Consider the following 9,495-nt stretch of genomic DNA (forward strand, 5'->3'; position numbering starts at 1 on the left):
TGAAATAAATTCATATATCTTAGATAAACAATGGAACAGTCTTTCACATTTAAGTCCATTCATAAGGGTCATTAAGTACTTCTTTCAACATCCGTTTCCTGGTTTTCTTCACATCACCTATGATCTGCAATATTCATACAAAATTATATTATATGATGTCAGAATTATAATGCTTGAATATAACTTAGAAATCTGAAAGATCAGTCAATGTCCTTTAATAAAGCAATATCAATAATTACTGTCCATGACCATGATACATATGATTTCAGCATTTCATGTATCTCTTTAATATTTAATGCTTTATGATAAGTGAAAAAAAAATAACATAATCAAGGACCAACCTAGGGGGCGACTGAGGCGAAATAGTCGCTTTTGGGCTCCAAACTTCGCCGTAATTTATCATGAAAGCGAAGTTTTCAGTCGCCTTATAAGTTAGCATTTGCAAACCCTTCAGAGCTCCAGATAATTTTTTAGCACAAAGTGTATTTACTCCCAGATTTTAAAATCAATGCAGATTTTGCTTTTGACAAAAAACCAAGAGAGTATTTTGTAAATTTAATTCCCATTTTAGCACTGACAAATATTTTACTTAAATCATCATCTCTGCTTATAAAGAGAGATTTGCTAGCCTCGATAATTACTTGATTCTCATCCTCTGATTTTTCTGCATGGCAATTCAAGTTTAATTTTTCAGCTTTTACATGTTCTAGACATCTGACATGTATTATGTCTATGCAGTTTTCTGAAAATTAGTTGAACCTTGATTTGCCCATACTGTTTTCACATTTTGATCGCTGCATATTTTACATATCAGCACCTTCTGATCTCCCTCCCCTTTAACTATTAACCAAGGATACTTTCGCCTCCAGGACCTAATTGTTCTCTCCGTAACGTTTTCAACCCTATTGTTTCTTCTCATTTACAACTGCTGTGATTATATCCTCTAAAATAGAGGTCACAAGCTTGGCTGTATCAGTAGTAAACGAGCCTGCTGCACGGCCTTTCTTTTCAAAATAATCAAACAAGGATTTATTCTGATCTACATCTATTTTCCGAAACCGGCCTGGTTTATTGGTCGCCATGACTAACAGTTATCGTAATCATTCAAACGCTTTAAAGCGTGTGTCTTTTATGACGGACAACCAAAGTACCGAGCTAACTTGGATTTACGTTACTAGATAGGTCGTAGTTGTTTTATTCTAAAGAGTACGCATTACTTTGAACTTCAATGCGTATTTTTGACTTCTAATGCGTATCTGTACGCACAGATTTTAATTTCAATGCGTATTTTGTAAAATTCAATGCGTATTTACGCAAATACGCACCTTATCTGGAGCTCTGCCCTTTATTGAAAATCATAAAAAAATCTAATAAGAAACATTGTAGAATCGTCAGTAGTTTATAAATCTTGTTTTATTACTGCTGAAATAAGCGAAACAGCAGGACACTTGCACCTGTTTCGCTACCAATGACCAAGTCATCGAATACTCTGTCGGAACTCCTCTAGATTTTACGCTTCCGTGTATGTAAAAGTCCATTGTTACAGGTTGTAAACAACAAGACGTAAAACAGCTGGACAGCTATCGATGTCATGCCAAAGATGTTGGAGATGATTTTAGATCTTTTTATTGTCAAATAATTAATTCATGCTGTGTATGCAGACATATTTTTACTGTTATATTGTAGAGTTATTAACTGTCTAAAGCTTAAGAAATTACACGTCTAATCTATACACACAGTCAAGTATTTCAATCGGCATGCAGTACTACATGCAGTAGTACATAAAAACTTTTTTAGAAAAAGAATTGAAGATTGAAAACGAATTCAATTTTGAAGTGAAAATTAAAAAAAATTATGACTATGCAAAGAGCCTGAATATATAAAATAACAAGAGAGAATATTAAAGTTAATTGTGCATACTATGCAAGAAATGAAAAAAAAAATTGATAAACAAGTTTATCAATAAGAAATTTATACAATGATATTGTTTAATTTTTGGGGTCAGATAATTTTTTTTTCATACTTTGTAATTGGAAAAATATAAAAACTAATTTTTTAAAAGAATTTTTTTCTCTTTTTAATTGTTTTTAGTATTATGTTAATACAGAAAAATTAATGAAATGTATTTATTAATAAAATATAAACAATGAAATAATTTTATTTTTAAGACGTTTATTAATGATTAATGTGCGCAAGGCGCGCCAAGAAGTCTCCCTAAATTTCAAAACTTCTCCCTAAATTTCTCTGAGGGAGAAGTGAAGTCTCCCTATATTTTTGGTCTAGGTTGGTCCCTGATAATATAAATAATGTTTTCAGCCTTATTATGTCATTGAGAATATATTACTACATGTATCTCATACTAAGAACCCTGCTTTAAGTTTAATTAGTGTGAGAGAAAACATACTCTTTATAATAACAAAAATATTAGGGAGAGATTTTTTTTTTTATTTTGATATTCGACCTAGAAATTGGTTGAAGATCATTGCAGACCCTCCACCCCATTGCACAAAAGCTAGATTACACCAGGGGAGAAATATACTCTAGCTGGACTATGATTTTAGATAAAGATATACAGTAGATTTTGATACTGACCTTTGACCTAGAAAATTAGTCCAAGGTCACTCTTCATCCTCTATCCACAGGCTCTCTGTAGAGAAACATGCTCAGAACAAGTGATATCAGATGGAGTGATGGGTAGACACTGTCTTAGGGCATCCACAGAACAGGACCTAAATATAATGCAATATATATGTATTACAGTATATATACACATGTACTTGTATGTTAATGATTTATCATATGCTGCATTGGACACATGTGATTTTATCATGGTTTACTTTAAAAATAAATGTATCTTATGAGTAATTTTATACCGGTATTGCATGTACGCTCAGTTTATTTAAGAAATAAATAACAAGTTTATAAACTGCAATGGGAGAGATACCACAAATGTACAGGGTGTCCCAAAACATATGTTACACTTTTGAACCATTATAAAAATTTTATTTCATCATGTTCATGAATTGGCTGATCAAAATTCAGTCAGTTTTAGATCTATATGATATACCATAAGGGACTTTCACATTTACAAAAGTTATTCCCCTTCGCAGGGTCAATCTGGGGTCAACCGGCTTAAGACGCTGTTTTCCCTCTTTAACCGTATCAAATTTGAGGGACAATATCTTAGAAATAAAATCTGCATGAACATATTCATTATGATTTTCATGTTGCCCCCATACTCTGGCAATACAGATACAGAGAGTTACTCAGTAATTGTCCAATATTTTTGAAGATTGAAAATATCAACAAGTAACTTAAAAAGGACAAAGTGGGAAAAATGAGCGATACGCCGACAATTGGAGAAAACTCTTAGGAATGTGAAATTCTTCTATTGGTGATGAAAATTCCTGTTTTAATGTCACTGAAAAATTAAGAGACATTAAAAATTTAAGCCCTATTGTCATACACGCATGCTGTTTTTTCATCCATATAACCTTTTAGTATTATAAAATTTACCAAAATTTAATACTTCAAATAATTTCATTGAATATCTATGAAATAAAGGAAAGCTTCCTTTAAGTAATCAAAATACTGACCAGCAAGAAATCAGTTAATAAGCATTTCCTTTTTTTCATTCAAATTTTGGGAGAGATCTCAGAGTTTCTTCCTGTTCTATTCAGGTTCGAGACGACAAAGTTTTATTGAAGTGTATGTATTAGAGAACTGATTGTATGTGACGTCAATCATAGCAATACACACATAACATGGAGGGGCAAATTGTTTCAGCCCTAGTTTTTACATAAAACTTCTTGCAGCTCACAGCTGATAAACATACCACAGTTCAGTATTTAAATAAAATTTAGAATCTTTTTCTTTTTCAGGCAATTGTCATATACATACGAATCATGAATGAATTACCACTTACCAAATGACCACATCCTGAATCATCATACATTTTCTGTGATTTTATCTCACTGGTTTTCTTTTAAAGTCACACAGTTTTCTTCTCTCTGAAATGATAAATTATGTCCAGTTAATATTGCATTCTTATTTAAACTAATTATGTAATAGCATTAGCAATAGTGATGGGTCTAAATAATCGGCTGGGCATAATCGATTAATAATCGATTATAATCGAAATTTTGAACTTCAATGAAATTGATAAAGAAAAGTTAAAACTTATTCAGATTTCTGTCAGACTTTTACAAAAAAATCATTTACTTACATAAAAAATTCAAAAATGTTAATTGAATTTTCTTTTTTAAAAAGTGGAAAATAATATTTTATTTTCTTTAAACAGTAGACATGGTATAGGACTATTGAAACAGAATTGGAATTTATTTTTCATAAAGTCCATGCAATGGGTATTTTACTGATATTAGTCCCACCTTTCATTTAATACATGTATTTATTTCTTAAAATTAGTTTTAATTAGTTTAAATTGCAAGTTTTAATAGTAGTTATCCAGAAGTAAGACTTGTATTTCTGATTATAAATTACATTTAAAGATAGACTAATTATGTTTTCCTTTGTATAGTAAAACCTTACAATTTCAACGTTTCCTGGTTTTAGTTTGACCCCATATTTAATCAATTCATGGTGGTAAAAGTATCAACAAGACCCGGAATCCTTCCATGTTTTCAACATTCATTACTACTTTTATGCTCTTTCCACTTGGATTTGGTAATAAAATTAAAGTATGACAATTTTATTTTTTGTTAGCGATGTCAGCGACATTTATTTAAAATCGATTAATAGCATCGAAGAGCTTCTAACGACCGACAATCGATTGTCGGTGACAATCGTTCCATCACTAATTAGCAACAACCGGGATGGAAGAAAAAATAACAAGAAGTCTCTGTTGAGACTGTAGCTCTACTGGTTTGTACTTATCAAAAACTGATGCACAGAATTATGTATCTTAGTATAGTCTACTTGTGTGCCAAGTTATATTGAAATCAGACTAAAATTTAAGGAGGAGTAGTGTTTGCAGACAGATGGACAGACAGGCAGATGGACGGACGCCGGATGCATTACTATCGCATAAGCTATTCTGGTCTCTGACCAGTAGAGCTAAAAACAAGATGCGCTTGTGAAACACAGCAACAAAGTTCGAAAAAGCAATTTTGTTTAGCATACAGGTCACAGTCAAGATCACATAATCATTGTTCTAAAGACCTTGTTGCCATTTGAAAGCACTTCATTAGTGGAATATGCATACTAAATATGAAGCAACTATCTCGTATAGTTCTTAAGTTATGGTGAAGGTTTAAGTTGACAACAGACACTCAGACAGACACACAGATATACAGTTATGGCAAAAGTTTGAACATTATAACTTGGTATACACACAGCCACTTCGAGGTATCAAGGGTAAAATTCACAGCACAGAGGGACTGCATTTTGACCTCGAGGGATCAAGGGTTTCGAGAGATCAGGAGTTCGAGAAATCAAGAGCAAATCTGCTTAGTTATATAGTGGAAAAAATGGGGACTGGAGACTCACTTCAAGCGATCAAGAACTTCTGAGAAATCGAAGTTCAAGCCATCAAGAGTTACACATACAGATATAAGAAGCATGTTATTATTTGCAATTTTGACCTAATGACAGCTAAATCTGTTTAGTAAGACAATACCATGTACATGTATGTAAGTAGTTTTATTGTGCATGATTATTTATTTTCTTGATCTTCTCAACTTGAAGCGTTCTATATTTTATTACGAAGTTTGTGATAAACATAATGAAACATACCCTTTTCCACGTCACATCCTGTATCAGACCTTCGACCAATATCAGCCCTAGGGCCTGTGTCCCTCTGGCTAATATTGGTGTCTTGGGCTAGGATGTGATATGGAAAAGAGTATGTATTATTCGCTATACATTGACCTACTCAGGTCAATAATTGTGAAAAAACTGATAATTCAAACTGATGATTCATTTGCATTTCTTGACATACTATCAATATTAATTCACTATTAGACTTTTCTTTTTTTCCATCTTCATCTCAACAGGTTAGACATTACAAAAAAAAAATCTTTTGAGCAGTAAACTACTTCAATAAACAATAAAACAAACCTAATCTCTTCAGAAAAGTGGACAGGCTTTCACCTACATTTCACTTTTTTTATGTACGAGTATTTTCCCTCCATATCATCGTCATGCATATGATTAAGGGTTACGGTCCTACTAAACAGAGTATCCTTAGTACGATAGAGTACTTTAGATACGCTAGTAATATTTTATAATTTGATGCAATTAAACTACTTTTTGACATGTATTCAAACCGGATGTTCTACTTTATTTTAAAATATTGAATATATATTTTAAAAGAATTTTTTTTGTATATTTTCTTTATATTTTAGGAGTTATTTCAATATTTGATTTCAGGTTACGGTTTATCGTTTGCTATATCACTGTCTCAAATTTCTCTTAACAATATAAACGTGTTGAAATGTCTCATTGTGAATGTGCAAAATACTTATACATGCAATTAATTTAATATTTGTAAAAAATTTAATATGTAAATCTTTGGCCATTGCATTTATCAAGTGACTGGGTCTGAAACAAAATAGTTCTCGAGATTGGGACATACTATTCCCACGGGGAAAATAAGTCCCACATGAGTCCCACAGAAAAATAATGAGTCCCACAAGTAAATATGATATTTTATTAACATTTAACAACATATCTTTATAGATTATTATTGTTTAGATATATTTTGAATAAAATTTTGTCACAAAAAATGTTTTAGAAGCCGGTTACAACGATTAATTACAAAAACAAAGAACGATAACTCCTATATCCTCATATAACTCTATAGTGTTTCCTAATCCCAACAACAACGATAACATTTCAGTATCTTTTGAAAACAAAAATTAAAAGATATAATAATTTTATTATTGAATTAATTATATTTTAAAAATGCAAGAAGTTCTAGGATGTTTTCTAATGATCGTGTATAAACAAAGAGCAATAACTCTTACATCTCGTACTATTGAAGTAACAAGCCATACAAATTTTAATTCTAAAGATTTTATGAAACTTTCACAATGTTCCTTGGTTTATATGCCTTCTATAGCAGTTCTAAAGACTAAAAAAAACTACTGCCAAAAACAGACATTTACAATCAATTTTTATATAAATTTAACAATTTTACAACATCAAACTTTGGGAAATTCAATGATTTTTTTTCAATGATAGTCTTGTATTTATCAAGCATATGAGAAAGAGATTTTTAGTTATATGTGCAATGTACTAGCTCAATAATCTAAAGCCATTCTTTCTTTTGAAAATTAAGACTATACAGTCCTAGAAAATTATATAGACCTACAAGTATTGTTTTAATTTAAAGATATAGATTTTTAGTGAACTAGTTTACTCATTCATAACATGGTATGAAATTGGAAGTGATTTATATCTGACAAAAGTGATAAATTAGTATTTTAATGATATCTTCATTTTTTTTTTTTTTAAAATACATTAAACTTTTATAATACTTTGTATTTTATAACAGTTAAGTGAAATGAGGAATCAATTGACTGCAAAAATCAGAATTCCAGTTGACTGAGTTGAGATAGCTGTGTTTTCATCCATTAAAGATACTTGTGTTGTGAAAAACTTTCAGTTAATTAGAATTAGTACTCAGATGCATGGGCTTGTATCATCCGGAAATATATTTGATGAATATGATGAACGTGGAAAATGTTAAAAATATGTTTTAATTTTTAATTCCGAAAAGTATTCATTTATATATATAGAGAGAACATACATATGGAGCATACATTTTAATAAACATGATAAAAGGCGAAACGTTGGACTATTAAATTTTACTGAACATATAGCATGCACATAAACGGTGCCTTTGGGGCCTAAATAATCTAAGTTATGCTATATCACTGTCTCAAATAAAATTCTCTCTCTCTTTTCTCCATATCTCTATAGTAATCTAAATTTTTATCTTTATTTACATGATGAATAATAAACACATTTTTAAATAGAGAAAATGGACAGATAAAACTCTCTCTGCAGGTATTTGTTCTACAACTTAATACAAAATGGTTGTGCCTTTAATACTATTATTTGGAATCTTTTCATACAAGTCAAGAATTTACAATAGTGAATAAGAATTGTTGTTGCTAAATCAATTCTTTATTATTTATTTTCAAGGAATGTTTTTATTTATGAAATCAAATACAAAAAATTTTTGATTAATGACCTTATTTGTCATACATAATAGTAGCTGAAATTTCAATAATTCTACATTTAATTTATTATTTTATTTGAATTCCAAATGGTGTAACCTAGCCCCAGCCTTATCAAAGTCTTAAAGACACTGGGTGAAAGGGTGAAACCATCTTAACTTTTCACATTTGCCACCAGTCTGCTTACACCTTCTTCTTCGTCCTTCTCGATCCTCCAAAAATGGCGCCTCGGGAAATTGACCAATGAAATAAAGCGCCTACAGAGCGATGCAGGATGGGAAATATAAATTGTTTACATTCACTGTTATGATTAAGTGTGATTAAGAGATCTTATATTAGAATTTAATTAAGTTTTCCCCATTTTTCATGGATTATAAAGAGGGGCTCCTTTATTAAATATTTTTTGCAGATATGATGTGTAGACCTAGTATATTTAGAAAAATAGCGGTTAAATACATGAGGCAAGAGCAGAAAAAAAATTGTTCTTGACACCTCAACTTATTTGCCTTCGGGATATGGTTTTGGGGCTTGGTTGTTGGTAGTGGCCGTCCTTGCTGAAAGTACCCCCCCCCCCTCTCTCCGCTTCTTTTAACTGTTACATGTATGATTATGAATTTATAATCACCAAAAGATGTTAAATTTTTAAAAGCACATTTTTTTATTGTGAACTTTCCACAGGAATCCTAAAAGGCAAGAAAATGAGCTACAATTATAATATGATTATCAAGAACAGTTTTTTTTTTTTTATTTCAATAGTGATGATTGAAAAGTTCGGTGATTAATAATTCATTGCTAATAAATTGTTGTTTTTTTTTTGGGGGGGGGGGGGGGGGATTAAATTACTAATTGAACTCCCTCCTTTTCGGGGTTTAATTAGATTTTGAGCCTGCTATCAATATTACTGGTGGACCTGCTAGACTTTTCTCTAATAGCTACATGTACATTGTACTTTAAACTCCTTGGCCTTTAGCTAAAAAAATTTCCCACATCATTTCAACACGTAAAATTGTTAAATCAATCAGAATGTTGAAAACCTTTTTCTTAGGAGAGTTATATCAAGAAGAGTTATATCTCTAGGTGGAACAAAACTAACATCTAATCAAAGGCAGGAAAATATAACAGTATTTTGATATAGTATTTTAGTCGTGATTGGTATAAGTGAAGTCATGGGAAAGATTTGTCGAAAGTCATCTATACTCGTTGATGTGCAGGGCTGTACTTATGCATGCAGCTTTAGCTGGTCCTGCCCTGTATTTCTTTCAATGTTTTTTTTTTTTCGTGGTTCTAGTAAAAT

The 9,495-nt window shown here is 31.1% G+C and overlaps 1 long non-coding RNA gene across 1 annotated transcript; it reads right to left on the bottom strand.

Moving 5' to 3' along the window:
- Positions 1-81: 81 nt before the first annotated feature.
- LOC134254134 (uncharacterized) lies at positions 82-4,013 on the bottom strand. The gene is made up of 3 exons (XR_009989262.1): positions 3,926-4,013; positions 2,593-2,729; positions 82-124 (listed from the first exon to the last, which is right to left on the bottom strand). It is a non-coding gene; the product is annotated as an uncharacterized LOC134254134 (long non-coding RNA).
- Between the last annotated feature and the right edge of the window lie 5,482 nt (positions 4,014-9,495).

This window comes from Saccostrea cucullata, unplaced genomic scaffold, assembly GCF_032062105.1.
Source record: "Saccostrea cucullata isolate Sc308-1 unplaced genomic scaffold, CSIRO_AGI_Scuc_v1 ctg22435, whole genome shotgun sequence".
NCBI lineage: Eukaryota > Metazoa > Mollusca > Bivalvia > Ostreida > Ostreidae > Saccostrea > Saccostrea cuccullata.